The 16,996-nt window shown below is 38.0% G+C and overlaps 1 protein-coding gene and 1 non-coding gene across 4 annotated transcripts in view; both read right to left on the bottom strand.

The window, feature by feature from the left end:
• Window positions 1–16,996, bottom strand: part of COMMD1 (copper metabolism domain containing 1) — a 166,645-nt gene that overhangs the window by 60,307 nt on the left and 89,342 nt on the right. The gene's annotated exons all lie outside the window — the stretch shown is intronic.
• LOC119260034 (small Cajal body-specific RNA 4) lies at window positions 6,296–6,424 on the bottom strand. Its single transcript, XR_005128674.1, has one exon. It is a non-coding gene; the product is annotated as a small Cajal body-specific RNA 4 (non-coding RNA).

Genomic DNA, 16,996 nt, shown 5'->3' with positions numbered 1-16,996 from the left:
AGGCAAGGAACTCTCCTACCTCATGGAGATTGAAAACCACGTTACTGGAAGACTATTGGACTAATGAGGAGATCAAAGAAGAAATTAAAAAATTCTTTGAATTGAATGACAAGGAGGACACCAATTTCCTAAATGTATGGGATGCAGCAAAAGCAGTAATAAGAGGAAAATATATAGCAATAGAGGCTCACATCAAGAAACAAGAAAGAACTCAAAGAAACAACCTAATCTCAAAGATCAAAGATCTAGAAAAAGAACAATAAAAAAACCCCAAAAGCAGTAGAAGAAAAGAAATAATAAAAACCAAAGCACAAATAAATGAAATTGGAACTAAAAAAACAATCCAAAAGATCAATGAAACCAAGAGCTGGTTCTTTGAAAAAAATCAATAAAATAGACAAACCCCTAACCATGCTTACAAAGGAAAAAAGGGAGAAAGCACAAATAAACAAGACCATAAATGTAAGAGGAGAAATCACAACGGACACAGCAGAAATCAAAAGAATAATCAGTAACTACTATGAACAGTTATATGGAAACAAGTTCAAAAATCTAGAGGAGATGGACAAATTCCTATAACTCTACAATCACCCAAAGCTAGATAAAGAAGAAATAGAACACCTAAACAGACCAATTACAAGCAGCAAAATTGAAATGGTAATCAAAAACCTCCCCAAAAACAAAAGCCCAGGACCTGATGGATTTACAAATGAATTCTACCAAACATTCAGAGACGAATTAGTGCCTATCCTTCACAAACTCTTCCAAAAAATTGAGAAGGAGGGACAATACCAAACACGTTCTATGAAGCCAACATTATACTAATACCAAAACCGAACGAGGACAACACAAAAAAGGAAAACTACAGGCCAATCTCCCTAATGAACACTGATGCAAAAATCCTCAATAAAATTTTAGCTATCAGAATCCAACAATGTATCCATAAGATAATTCACCACGACCAAGTAGGATTCATGCCAGGGACTCAAGGATGGTTCAACATCCGAAAATCAATCAACGTTATCCAACAGATCAACAAAAAGAAATATAAAAACCATATGATAATATCAACAGATGCTGAGAAAGCTTTCGACAAAGTGCAACACACATTCATGATAAAAGCCCTTGAAATTCTTGGGATACAAGGAACATACCTCAACATCATAAAGGCCATATATGACAAGTCAACAACCAGTATCATTCTCAATGGTGAAAAACTGAAAGCATTTCCATTAAGATCTGGAACAAGGCAAGGATGTCCACTCTCACCACTGCTTTTCAATATAATACTTGAAGTCCTAGCCAGAGCAATAAGACAAGAGAAAGACATACAAGGAATCCAAATAGGAAAAGAAGTCAAACTATCACTATTTGCAGATGATATGATAATATACATAGAGAACCCCAAAAACTCCACAGAAAAACTAATTCAACTCATCAATCAGTTCAGTAAAGTGGCAGGATACAAAATCAACATGCAAAAGTCAGTAGCCTTCCTATACACAAACAATAAATCTGAAGAAGAAGAAATCAAAAAAACCATCCCTTTTATTATCAAAACAAAAAAAATCAAGTACTTGGGAATAAATCTAACAAAAGAGGTAAAGGACCTATACAAAGAAAACTATAAAACACTGTTAAAAGAAATAGAAGAAGACACAAAGAAATGGAAAGACATCCCCTGCTCATGGATTGGAAGAATAAACATTATTAAAATGGCCATCCTACCAAAAGCAATATACAGATTCAATGCTATTCCAATCAAAATTTCAATGTCATTCTTCAAAGAAATAGAACAATTATTGATGAAATTCATATGGAATCACCAAAACCCCGAATAGCCAAAGCTCTCCTGGAAAAAAAAAGAAGGGAATGGAGGCATCACACTCCCAGACTTCAAACTATACTACAAAGCCATAATCATCAAAACTGCATGGTATTGGAACAAGAACAGACACACAGACCAATGGAATCGAATAGAAAATCCAGAAATAAACCCACAGATTTATGGTCAACTAATCTTTGACAAAGGAGCAAAGACTATGCATTGGAGCAAAGAAAGTTTGTTCAATAAATGGTGCTGGGAAAACTGGGTCGCTACATGCAAAAGAATGAAGCTTGACCACTACCTCACACCATACACAAAAACCAACTCAAAATGGATTAAAGAACTAGACTTAAGACCTGAAACTATAAAATACATAGAAGGAAATATAGGCAAAACATTACGTGATATGCACATCAAAGACATCTTTACAGACACATCACCCAAAGCAGTGATAGTGAAGTCAAAGATCAACAGCTGGGACTACATCAAATTAAAGAGCTTCTGCACAGCAAAAGAGACAATAACAAAAACAAAGAGAAACCCACCACCAACTGGGAGAACATTTTTGCACCCAACACTAATGATAAAGGACTGATCACAAAAATCTGCAAAGAGCTGATGAGACTCAGCAACAACAAAGAAAATAATCCAGTCAAAAAATGGGCACAAGAGCTAAAAAGAAACTTCTCTGAAGAGGAAATGCAAATGGCCAACAGGCATATGAAAAAATGTTCAACATCACTTGCTATCAGGGAAATGCAAATCAAAACTACCATGAGATACCATCTTACACCAGTGAGAATGGCACATATTAAAAAAACTAGCAACAACAAATGCTGGCGAGGGTGTGGAGAAAAAGGAACTCTTCTGCACTGTTGGTGGGAGTGCAAACTGGTCCAACCACTGTGGAGAGCTGTGTGGAGATTTCTGGACCTACTAAACATAGAGCTTCCATATGATCCAGCAATTCCACTCCTAGGTATTTACCCAAAGGACACAGAAACATCAATTCCAAAGAACACCTGCACCCCTATGTTTATAGCAGCACTGTTTACAATAGCTAAGCTTTGGAAACAACCCAAATGCCCAAAAATAGATGACTGGATCAAGAAGATGTGGTACATATATACCATGGAATATTACTCAGCATTCAAAAAAGATAAACACATGCAATTTGCAGCAACATGGATGGCGCTGGAAGGGATCATGCTCAGCGAAATAAGCCAAAAAGAAAAAGAAAAATACCGGATGGTCTCACTCATAGCAGGAATCTAGAAAACTTAAATAAGGGACCAGGAAAATGAATAACTATAAGAAAGTGAAAATCAAAATCAACAAAAAACTATGAACCAGAGACAATTTTAGGGGGGCGGGGGCGGGAGGGGAGGGATTGGGGTCAGAATGGGGGGGCTGCAATTGTATGGGGAATATAACAATAAAATTTATAAAAAAAAAAAAAAAAAAAAGAGACAATAACAAAAACAAAGAGAAACCCCACCAACTGGAAGAATATTTTTGCACACAACACTAATGATAAAGGACTGATCATAAAATATACAAAGAGCTGATGAGACTCAACAACAACAAAGAAAATAATCCTGTCAAAAAATGGGCGAAGAGCTAAAAAGAAACTTCTCTGAAGAGGAAATGCAAATGGCCAACAGGCATATGAAAAATGTTCAACATCACTTGTAATCAGGGAAATGCAAATCAAAACTACCATGAGATACCATCTTACACCAGTGAGAATGGCACATATTAAAAAAACTAGCAACAACAAAGGTTGGCCAGGATGTGGAGAAAAAGGAACTCTCCTGCACTGTTGGTGGGAGTGCAAACTGGCCCAACCACTATGGAGAGCTGTGTGGAGATTTCGTGACCTACTAAACATAGAGCTTCCATATGATCCAGCAATTCCACTCCTAGGTATTTACCCAAAGAACACAGAAACATCAATTCCAAAGATCACCTGCACCCCTACGTTTATAGCAGCACTGTTTACAATAGCTAAGCTTTGGAAACAACCCAAATGCCCAAAAATAGATGACTGGATCAAGAAGATGTGGTACACATATACCATGGAATATTACTCAGCATTCAAAAAAGATAAACACATGCAATTTGCAGCAACATGGATGGTGGTGGAAGGGATCATGCTCAGCGAAATAAGCCAGAAAGAAAACAAAAAATACCGGATGGTCTCACTCATAGCAGGATCTAGAAAACTTAAATAAGGGACCAGGAAAATGAGTAACTATAAGAAAGTGAAAATCAAAATCAACAAAAAACTGTGAACCAGAGACACTCTATGGGGGGGGGGGGCGTGGGGAGGGGAGGGATTGGGGTCAAATAAGGGGGTTGCAATTGTATGGGAATATAAAAATAAAATTTATTTCTAAATAAATAAATAAATAAAAAGAAATAAAACAAATCCAAATTACTACTATTAAAAAAAAATAATGTAGATACATTCAAAATATCACTTATAATTTTGGGGGATCATGGTGGTCTGCAGTTATAATTAGTTTTGATTCATATAATTTTAATCTGCATCTATTGATAATATTTCAAGTTTCATTACCCACATGTCACATAAAAATAGCATATATTTTTACAATGACAAATATTAATATAATAAAGCTGACTGTGTTCTTTTGGGTTTTTTTTTAAGATTTATTTATTTATACAAGCACTGAGATACAGGCCAGAGGCATGGAAGGGTGAGAGAATTCACCAGAGACAGAGCAGGGAGCAGAACAGGCAGAAGGACCGTAGTACACTGCTGAGGGAGCAGCAGGCACAACAGGAGAGGTCTATCCTGCCATGTGGGTATCTCCCTGGCCAGCCGGGAATCAAACCCGCGCTACAGAGGCTGCGGACAGTTTCACAGCGCTGCGCTCAACCCTCTGCACCATAGGGAGGCCCGATTTTGTTCTTTTGAATTATATGTTTGTATCTACCCAGTATTGAATAACTTTAATAATAAGATGAGTTAAAGTAAATGGAGATGCTCCCTAGCTACCTGATAATCCATCACTATCATGAATGACCAATATATGGTGATCCATCTAATATTAATGTTTTGAAAGAAAATCAGAAAGGACAACATTGGAAGACAATTCTCCAACAGTCTCTCATATTTTTGGATGTTCTGTGAGAAGCATGATAGCCTTTGTTCTATCTTTCTGGAGTTTAAGTATAGTAAGCGACTTTGTTTTTTTTAAAGATTTATTTTTATTTATTTATGCATACAAGAACTGGGATGTAGGCCAGAGTGCAGGGGGTGAAAGGATTCACCAGAGACAGAGTGGGTAGCAGAACAGGTGGATCTACTGAAATACACTGCTGAGGGGAGCAGAGGGTGAGACAGGAGAGGTCTACTGCACCATATGGGTTAGTTCCCTAGCCAGGAGCAAACTCATGCTGCAGTGGCTAGTGATAGCTTGATAGTGCTGAGACTTTAGCCATGCACCACCAGGGAGGCCTTAACATGCAGCTTTGGAAGACAGAGTGTCACCTTACAAAGCAAAGGGCAGGTGTGTGTACTATTACAAGAAAGATCATGACTCCATCCAAGGCTCAAAGCTCCACAGTATTATGTACCTAAATGCATGTGCAGATGTCACTTTGTCCTCTTTGAATCTCTTTGGTGGAACTGGGACTTGGAATCCTCATGGTAGCACAGGGGTTAAGTCTCAGCGCTGTCACCACCAGGGCCTGAGTTTGATCCCCAGCCAGGGAGCTAACCCACTGTATGGTATAGCAGACCACTCCTGTCTCACCCACTGCTCCCCTTAGCAATATATTTCCCTGTTCTGCTCCCTACTGTCTCTGGTGAATCCTCTCCCCTCCCCCCAGTACCCCAATGGGGGCCAGAGCCTACAACCCAGTTCTTCTATGCATAAATAAATCAATCTTTAAAAAAAAAAAAAGAACTGGGACTTGGACAAATGGCACAAAAGCTGATGCTCTGGCAGGAGTATGCCTACTCCAACTCCTTTTTTATCCCCTCCGCCCCCACCCCAATCATGGAAGAACAGAATACGTCAGATTAAACAGAGTATGTAACTTAAATCTTGAAAATTATTCTGTGAAAATACCTTAATCTTCCAGATACTTTTAATCACTTCCAGAATAAAGGCCCCTGTATTTCTACCATGAGCTCATAAAAATAAACCCTGCCTAGTAGCTAGCTTTGTACAAACTACAAATTCCATGTATCTTATTACTATTCCATTATTATATTCCATGCCTTATTATGTTCAGTAAACTCTGACAGTAAAAACCCAGGATTAAATACTGAGGTAAACATACCTACTGCCCCCAGTATATAAGCTATTTGTATGTGTGTATTGTGTGTGTTATGATTTAATTTATAATCATAATCATAATATATACCTAACATGTATATACATGTACATATATTAACAAGAAATTATAGCAAAGATAGTCTCCTTAACTGCAGTGGAATGTTGGGTAGGACAGTCAGTCCTGTTACATTCTCCAATAAAGGCTGCTCTATCCAACCCCTTTTTCTAGGAGGACTGTATCAGCAGAGTCTTGCTTCATCATACTCAGCCTTCTTAGTCCTCCAGTCTACTCCTACTCCTAATACCACCACCCGTAATAAAGTCCTTTGTCCCAGGAATCTACCAGCATCCATAAACCTATGCTTGCAAGTTGAGTAAAATCTCAAATTCTTCACAATTCTTGAAAGACGAGGACCAGAGCAATTCATTTTATTCTTCTGTTGGCATACACTATAAATTAATGGAGACACATTGTTTTGGGATAATCAACTCTGTAACAACCCAATTTTGTTACAGTATACCATTTACTCAAATGTCAGTATTCTTCTGCTCAAAGATTATGAAGATCATCTTAGTGGCCTTTCAACTCCATATTAAGGAACTACCAGACCTCATTAGCAAGGTCAACCACACATATTATTTCATCACTAACAGAAAATATTTAAGATTTAAATTACTCATCCCTGGCCTTCCTTCATTCTTTTGAAGGAACTGTTTTCATAATATTGGATACAGCAATGTTAGTACTTGAAACTTTTTTTTTAAGATTTATTTATTTATGCATACAAGAACTGGAGTACAGGCCAGAGGTGCGGGGGTGAGAGGATTCACCAGAGACACAGTGGGGAGCAGAATAGGTGGATTGACTGAAATACACTGCTGAGGGGAGCAGCGGGCGAGTCAGGAGAAGTCTGCTATGCCATGTGGGTAGCTCCCTGACTGGGGATCAAACTCGTGCTGCAGTGGCTGCGGATAGTTTCACAGGTTGCGCCTTAGCCCCTTGCGCCACCAAGGCGGCCCAAAACATTTTTTTTTTAAGTACAGAGAAACTGAGCTGTAAGAATAGAGGACAGGAAGAAGGGAGGGGGCAAAATCCCAGCACAGTGAAAAAACAAAGTGTAAAAAAACCTATGACTGTAAAATTTATCAGATTATAGAACATTTTAGTAACTAGAGATTTCTCCTCATAAATTTAGATGCCAAGAGGCACAAGACACAAGAGTATTCTTGCTATTAGAAAAACCAAGTGCAGATCTCAATTAATAGTAAGGTTATTATCCTAGGATGGTCCAGGTGTGATATGTTAAATAGTTTCATCTTTACTCAGCTACAGCTGGTTAAACATGCGTGTCTTTGTTGCATATTGTTATGTGTCTTGTAAACTGAGTACAGCTGGTGGGCAATGTATTATTTTACTATTAAGTGATGATGACACAATAGTACAAATACCAGATATGTTATTAGCAGCAAAGATCTGAACAGAAGTTTTAGTTGCCGGGGAGAGTTTAGTGTTGTATTCAGCCAATTTAAGTTGCCTGAGAACACAAAGACAAAAAAAATAATCAGCATTCCTGAAAGGATCATAGTATCTACAATGTATAATTCATAATGTCCATTATGTAACATAAAATTATTGGATATATGAAGAATCAGAAAACAGTGACATATACTGAAAAGAAAGGACTAACTTGATAGAGACTAACTTGAATTTACCCAATTGTGACTAGCAAAGCTACAATGACACTTATGCCTAAAGATATAAAGATATGTGAAACAGATGCACAGATAAGAAATCTCAGGAAAGAAATAGAAACTTTTAAAATAACCATATTAAACATCTAAAACCAAAACATACAATATCTGAAAATCGCTGAAGTGGCAAATCGATGGAAAATAGCTGAGATGACAAAAGAATGAGTGAATTTGAAGACTAATTGACAGAAATACAGTTTGAAGAGTAGAATATGGAAAAAAAGACTGAAGGGGGCAGTCTGAAGAAGATGAAATGATACTGAATGATTTAGATATGTGTACTTGGATTTCTATCAGAAAAAGAGGAAAGGGCCTCCCCTGGTGGCACAGCGGTTGAGCACTGGGCTGCGAAGCTGCCCGCAGCCTCTGCAGCGCTGGTTCACTCCCGGCCACCAGCAAGGGTCCCACATGGCGCGGCAGACCTCTCCTGCCGCGCCAGCTGCTCCCCTCAGCAGTATACTGTGGTCATTCTGCCTGTTCTGGTCCCCTCTCTGGCTCTGGTGAATTCTCTCAGCCTCCCGCGCTTCTGACTGTACCCAGTGCTTGTATAAATAAATAAATATTAAAAAAAGAAGAAGAAGAAAGAAAAGAAAAAAGAGGAAATTATGAGGCAGAAAAAGTGCTCAAAAAATAAGTTAAAATTTTCCAAATTTGGTAGAAGACAAAAATGCACGTACTCAAGTGCAATAAATATAAGGGAGTGCAAACACAAATAAATCTACAATGCACAGCATATTCAACTGCTGAAGCTGCAGCACAAAGGGAAAATCTTGAGGTAGACTGAGGTCGGAAGGCTGGCCTGACACCAGGTTAGAGAAAATCTTGAAAGCAGTCAATGAAAAAAATGCTACTTATATACAGAAGAATACATTTGGCAGCTGATGTTACACTGGAAATAACAGAGACCTGAAAACAGTGCATCAAAGTATATAAAATCCTGAAAGAAAAGTCAGAGAAATTCTTATTCAGCAAAAATATCTACCAAAAATAAAGAGGAATAGTTATTTTCTATTAAACAAAAACTATCACTATCGCAGATGATATGATAATATACATAGAGAACCCCCCCAAAAAACACAAAAAACTAATCAAACTAATCAATCAGTTTAATAAAGTAGCAGGATACAAAATCAACACACAAAAATCAGTAGCTTTCCTATACACAACAATAAACCTGAAGAAGAAATCAAGAAACCATTCCTTCTATTATTGAAACAAAAAAAAAAAAATCAAATACTTGGGAATAAACCTAACAAAAGAGGTAAAGGACCTATACAAAGAAAACTATAAAACACTGTTAAAAGAAATAGAAGACACAAAGAAATGGAAAGACATCCCCTACCCATAGATTGGAAGAATTAACATTATCAAAATGGCCATCTTACCAAAAGCAATTTACACATTCAATGCTATGCCAATAAAAATTTCAATGACATTTTTCAAAAAAATACAAGATATATTAATGAAATTCATATGGAGCCACCAAAACCCCTGAACAGCCATAGCTCTCCTGGAAAAAAAAGAAGGGAATAGAGGCATCACAATCCCAGACTTCAAACTATACTACAAAGCCATAATCATCCAAACTGCATGGTAGTGGAAAAAGAACGGACATACGGATCAATGGGACCGAATAGAAAATCCAAAAATAAACCCACAGATTTACAGTCAACTAATCTTTGACAAAGGAGCAAAGAATATGCACTGGAGCAAAGAAAGTTTGTTCAATAAATGGTGCTGGGAAAACTGGGTTGCTACATGCAAAAGAATGAAGCTTGACCACTACCTCACACCATGCACAAAAACCAACTCAAAATGGATTAAAGAACTAGACATAAGACCTGAAACCATAAAATATATAGAATGAAATATAAGCGAAACACTACATGACATACATCTCAGTAACATCTTTAAAGACTCATCACCCAGAGCAGAGTTAGTGAAGTCAAAGATAAACAGCTGGGACTACATCAAATTAAAGAGCTTCTGTAAAGCAAAAGAGACAGTAACCAAAACAAACAGACATCCCACTGATTGGGAGAAAATTTTTGCAAACAACACTAATGATAAAGGACTGATCACAAAAATCTGCAAAGAGCTGATGAGACTCAAAAAAACAAAGTAAATAATCCAGTCAAAAATGGGCAGTAGAGCTAAAAAGGAACTTCTCCAAAGAGGAAATGTGAAGGGCTAATAGGCATATGAAAAAATGTTCAGCATCACTTGTAATCAGGGAAATGCTACAATGAAATACCATCTTACATACTACAATGAAAAGGAAACTACAATGAAATACCATCTTACATATTGAGAATGGCACATATTAAAAAATCTAGCAACAACAAATGTTGGCGAGGATGTGGAGAAAAAGGAACTCTCCTGCACTGCTGGTTCCCACCAGTGCAAACTGGTCCAACCACTATGGAAAGCTGCGTGGAGATTCCTCACCTTCTAAAGACGGAGCTTCCATATGATCCAGCAATTCCACTCCTACGTATTTACACAAAGACACAGAAACATTAATTCAAAAGGGCACCTGCACCCCTATGTTTATTGCAGCACTATTTACAATAGCTAAGCTATGGAAACAACCCAAATGCCCAAAAATAGATGACTGGATCAAGAAGATTTGGTACATATACACAATGGAATCAAAAAAGCAATCAAAGCAATCAAAAAAGATAAACTCATGCAACTTGCAGCAACATGGATGGAGCTGGAAGGGATCATACTCAGCGAAATAAGCCAGAAAGAAAAAGAAAAATACCAGATGATCTCACTCATAGCAGGAATTTAGAAAACCTAAATAAGGTACCAGGAAAAAGATTTATTATAATAAAGTAAAAATCAAAATCAACAAGCAACCATAAACTGGAGACATGCTACGGGTGGGGTGGGGGTGGTAGGAGGGATTATGGTCAAAATAAGGGGGGTGGGAATTGTATGGGGACTATAACCAAGTTGAAAATGCATACATTGCACAAAAATGAAAAACGATGTAAAAAATACATAAAATTAAAAAAAGGAAAAAAATAAATAAACAAAAACTAAGCAAACTTGCTTGCAATATATCTGTACAAGAAATGCTAATGGAAATTCTTCAAATTGATGAGAAACAAAACTAGATGGAGAAACAGATCATCAAAAAGAAATAAAGAGGGCCTTCCCGGTGGCGCTAGGGGTTAAGATACAGCCTATGAAGCTGTCCGCAGCCTCTGCATGAGTTCGATCCCCAGCTGTCCAGGGAGCAACCCACATGATGCAGCAGACAGCTCCTGACTTGCCCGCTGCTCTCCTCAGCAGTGTACTTTGGTTGATTTGCCTGTTCTGTTCCCCGCTCTGTCTCTGGTGAGTCCTCTCACCTCCTGCACCTCTGGCCTACACCCCAGTTCTTCTACAAAATAAATAAATTAATTTTAAAAAAAAGGCAGATGGGCAAACCCTTGAAAATTGTGTGGTGTGTATATCTAACAATAGGTTTGCATTCTTCTACCTTATTCAGGACATAGACTATCATGTTTCTTAGAATTTGGCTAATATATCTACTATTTTATATTTTATAAAGTGTTTTCTTTCATTTTTTTCTTAAGTATAATAATTACATTTTTATGGGAAAGTTTCTTAAATTCTTTTAAATTTCAACATATAAAACTTATATATTTTTAAAGTATATTGAGATATCTGAAAAGTACTCCATGAGTATGAAATATCCCTTTTAGCTTGCCATAGATTTCTAAAACATCTGTAATTTAGTCAAGGGCACAAAACTCCTAGATTTCCAAGTCTCATTTTAAATGCACAAAAATAAAAGTGAACTATTCAGCAATATCCTATCATACCCACTGCTCTCCTCAGCAGTGTATTTCACTACATTCGCCTGTTCTCCTCCCCACTCTGTCCCTGGTGAATCCTTTCACCCCCCCACACCTCTGGCCTATACCCCAGTTCTTGTATGTATAAATAAATTTAAAAAAAAAAAATCCAGCAATATATAAATACTCAATGTACATTTAAAAAATGGCACTCATAAAACCTCATTCATAAAATGCTCTTTTCTCTGGGATAAAGGACATGATATCTATGTGAATATCCAGGGACATACCCACATTCTTTGGAATTTGATCAAATGTGTTTCCAGATGTGTCACTGGACTACAGTATGTCCAATCCAACCATTTCAGTCATCCCTAAAATCCAAATACTGAAGTCAGTGAATCCCAAAGAAACTCAATGAGTTCAGTGGCATAATTCAAAAGGAACTGGCACTTGCTTTTATTTTCTCAGAGTCCAACCTTAGACTAAGTTCATTAGCCTCAAAAATGTACTCAGATCATGAAGAGTTGAGAATTATGTTTTTCTCATCCACTGGAAAAGCAAGGTGGAAGCATTACCCCATTTCTTTTCATTGAATAAAATGCTATTAATAAAAATTTAACACCTAAAAAAAAAATCAAGACCAGTACCTTCAAAATGTAGAGACAAATTATGTCCCATTAATTGGTCTTGGCCTGCCATTTCTTTTCCAGGGATCCCAACTTCTTGCGGCTTCATATTCTAAAATGCCTGTATTACTAAAAAAAATTGTCAATTAACATTGTGCCATTTTTTCCTGTAACTGCTCCCACACTCATCATCATCTCCTCCTTTTGTGCCTCATACTTTGATACTCTGATGCATTAAGTAGCGCAGACCTTTCTAAGGAGGTACAGTAGGCACTGGAATTTTAAAAGTTATTGAGAATGATAACTTTTCAGTCAGTCTTTATTTCAGGACTCTTTGAAGACAGGCTGTATCTTCCATAAACATGACCGTCAGTAAGCTGTCCCTTTGGCCCAAATGAAGAAACTGCAGTGAAAAAAATAAACTTTGTACCAATATACAGAAATTCAAAAAAGGAAGCAAAGTTGTGTAAACATACTGATGCATAGATCATGTATATTCTATTTTTGCCCCTAATCTTTGTCTCCCCTAACCAAAGTTCTTATTACATTATCTCGAAGACACTATGTAAAACTGGGATAAAACCATGCTGAAATGTGTTTTTGTCAATGGCAATGGATGAAACAGAAATCATGGCTACTGTAACAGACCGCCTTCTGTTGCTCAATAGTCATTGACCCTTCTTCCAGAGTAATAAACTGGACATGTAGCTTCCCAGTATAATCATATGTGCCTTCCTCCCTCCCTTGCAGTTAAGTATGGGTCATGTCCTCTTGGGCCAGGAGGACAAGGATCACAGTGAAGGACTATGTAGTGATCTAATGGAAAAGTCTGAGGTCTACGTGGAACAGATTGATCTCTGGACTGTGACATAAATGAGAGAAATAAAATTCTATTTTAAAAAATTTTTATAATATGCATTTCTGTGACTGGCAGCTGAACTGAATCCAACTAATACAATAAAGGATAGTCAAGTAGAAAAACAGGATAGTGGCCTCCCGGGTAGCGCAGCAGTTGAGCGCTGAGTTGCGAAGCTGCCCGCAGCCTCTCCAGCACCGGTTCGATCCCCGGCTGTTCCCGGCCACCGGAGGAGGGTCCCGCATGGCGCACAGACCTCTCCTGCCGCCCGCTGGTCCCCTCAGCAGTGTACTTCGGTCCGTCTGCCTGCTCTGCTCCCTGCTCTGGCTCTGGTGAATTCTCTCACCCTCCAGTGCTTCTGACTGTACCCAGTGCTTGAATAAATAAATAAATAAATCTTTTAAAAAAAATAGGATAGTAAAGAGATTCCTTTTGAGTGAGTTGTAGAGTCACTGCTGAAAGCAGCTTGAGAGGATAAGAAAGGAGACAAAGAACTTTCAAGTACTATATTTCCAATACAAAGAGGCAGGTCTGAAGAGTTGTTTGTATAGCGTAAGTAAGTCATTTAAAGAGTCAGCAGCTGAGTGAATGAGCAAAGTTTTTGACATACCCCCAGAATGCTGATAGTTGCTAAAAAGCCTGATCACACTGACTTGACAGAGTACTGCATCATTAACATGCTTGCCTGAACATATGACTTTAAAAACCTAACACCCAAATGGGACTAATTATGATACAACTTAGGAGACTTAAAAATTCATTCCTGAAAGAGTCACACCTAAGAAAACCTGTAAAAGAATCCCTCTCAAAAGCATAATGAGACTGATTAACCATGGGACAGTTCTCAGAAATGTGTCAATGTAAACAAAGTATCAAGAAGCTTCAAAGATCTAAACATCAGAGCAAAGACCAAAGACTAACAGAACAAAGTTTGTTAGAAATCACTGACTTAAGCCTTCCTGGTGGTGCAAGGGGTTGAGACCTAACCTATGAAGCTGCCCACAGCCACTGCAGCATGAGTTCGATCCCTGGCCAGGGAGCTACCCATATGGCACAGCAGTCCTCTCCTGACTCGCCCACTGCACCCCTCGGCAGTGTGTTTCGGTCAATCTGCCTGTTCTGTTCCCCACTCTGTCTCTGGTGAATCCTCTCACTCCCCCACCTCTGGCCTGTGCCCCAGTTCTTATATACATAAATAAATAAATCTTAAAAAAAAATAAAATCACTGGCTTATATTAATAATTAAGACACACTATGAAAAAATGGTAAACTTCTCAGCAAAGCAGTATTTCCTACAATTCTATTAAATGACACTTTCTCTCAAAACTAATGATTTCTACAAATCATTAGAAAAGTACATTAGAGAAGTGCATATGGTTCACTGAAAGTTCAGAGAACTCAGGAGACTTAGAAGTTAAATGGGTTTTTAAGAAAAAAAAAAAGTCCAGAATGTATGCTAATTGCTTATCGATTTAGAAGTGTATCATCATGAGATATACTAAGCCTATATAAGTTGAGTAGGTAGTAAGGTAAAAAAGCTTTATCAAAAGCATAGAGCAAAGAGTAATTTACTCCAACAATCTGTAAATTTCTTTACAATCTCCTCAGTAGGTTTGTAAGACAAGTAAGTAGAAAATAAAAGTCACAATCACAAATACTCAACTCACACAGATTTTCAATAACTGCATATATCAGGGTACACTTGTACTTTTTTTTTTATAGAGGCATGTTTTATTTATTTATTTTATTTGTTTGTTTGTTTTGTTTATACATGCACTGGGTACAGTCAGAAGCGCGGGAGGGTGAGAGAATCCACCAGAGCCAGAGCGGGGAGCAGAGCAGGCAGAAGGACCTAAGTACACTGCTGAGGGGAGCAGCAGGCGGCAGGAGAGGTCTGCACCATGTGGGACCCTCCTCCGGTGGCTAGGGAGCAGCTGGGGATCCAACCAGCGCCGCAGAGGCCGCAGAGGCCGCGGGCAGCTTCGCAACCCAGCGCTCAACCGCTGCGCCACAGGGGAGGCCCTACACTTGTACTTTAATCCCACATTTGTCACTGAGCTTACAATTATAAGAAAGAAGTTATTTCCTTAAGGAAAAAGGTTCTATTTCAAACAGCAAAGGCATGTTCCTTGACTGGGTCAAGTTCCAGAATGTTGTTTATGCATCTACAAGGAGAAAGCAAGTCAAATTTATCAAATTTAAAGAGACATGCTTTTCTCAGCTTCATTTTTCTCCATAAAGAAAATATATTTTGAACTGCCCCAATGACATAAGTCAGCTTATAAAATGGAAGACTCTACAGCAAGGCAAATGATCCTTTATCCCTCAGCAGGTCTCTTCCTAAGTGATAAATTCTTTCCTACTTGAATTATTCAAAGCTGAAGAACAACACGTGTAAGCTCAGGGTGTGGAAAGTGAGGGAAAAAAATAAAAGGAACATGTTTTCTTCCCTTTAAAAATAAAGGCAAACACATTGTGTTTGTGATGGATATATTTTTCAAGGCTCTCAGAATTTAAAAAACAAAACAAAACACACAATACTGGCAATTTCTTTGGGGCTATAGAGATTAGCAGTAAAGATCTCCTTCTTACCTTTTTTTTTTTCCAGATCTTCTCCAACATTAGTTTTATCATTTTTACAACTAAAAAGTGAAATTAGGGCCTCCCTGATGGTGCTGGGGTTAAAGTCTCAGCACTATCAAGCAATCTGCAGCATGAGTTTGATCCCAACCCAGGGAGCTAATCCACATGGTACAGCAGACCTCTCCTGTCTCACCCACTGCTCCCCTCAGCAGTGTATTTCAGTGGATCTGCCTGCTTTGAACTGTCTCTGGTAAATCCTCTCACCACCACCCCCACCCCACCCCACACACAACTCTGACCTAAACCCCAGTTCTTGTATGTATGAATAATTTTTTTTAAAGTAAATTACAAATAGGTAAAAAAGCAGGAAAAACCTATTTAAATTAATCTTCTCTTTTGTTGGAGAATAATGAAACTTAAGGTATATTTATTTTGTGCTTAATAACCAAAGATCCATGTAGTCTTGTTATCCAGAAGTGTTTGATAGAAATGTAGTCTCATATCTCACCTCAGATGCTCTAAGCCTACATTTTAAAGATTTCCAAGTGTTTCATATGCACAGTAAGTTAGTGAAGCACTGTTCTAGAGTTTTCATCTAGGAATAGAAACTTTTATTTGTTTAATTCCCTTCTAAAGGTATTCCTAAATATTAGTCAAAAACAATCATGTTTTGGATTTACTTGTTAGATGTATTTATGCAATTCAGTAAATACTAAGAAACAATTAAGAATATATTCATCATGGCACTATGCTTTGAGTATTTTTTTACAAGCATAATTCCAAGCTTCAAATTCAAAATACCACTCCCCATTACATTAAAATGAATCAAAAGCAAAGTACAAGTATACCAGAGAAACCTTTCTTTGAATAGTCTGAAACACACTTAACAGGGAAACATCAGAGCCACAGGTGGCATATTATTGCAGTACTGGAATGCCTGAATAAGCCCTGCTTCTAGCTTAAGGTCTGTTACACAACTTCGACTGTTCAGTTACTTTGAAATATTCATTTAGGGCAGAGCTGTTCAATCTTAGTACTGCTGACAGTTTGGGCTGGATAATTCTTTATTATGGAGTCTGTCCTCTGCATCGTAGGACTTGAGCAGTATTTCTGGCCTCCACCTACTAGATGCCAGTAAGTATTTCCCTAGCTGAAACAACTGAAAAAAGCTTCCCAGCATTCCCAAAGGTCCTCTGGGAGCAATCCCTCTGCTGTCAGCCCTGATG

The sequence above is a fragment of the Talpa occidentalis genome, unplaced genomic scaffold (genome assembly GCF_014898055.3).
Source record: "Talpa occidentalis isolate TD23 unplaced genomic scaffold, MPIMG_talOcc4v2.1 talOcc4.5, whole genome shotgun sequence".
NCBI lineage: Eukaryota > Metazoa > Chordata > Mammalia > Eulipotyphla > Talpidae > Talpa > Talpa occidentalis.
Note: the sequence above shows the minus strand (reverse complement) of the source record. Positions and strands in the feature narration are given on the sequence as shown.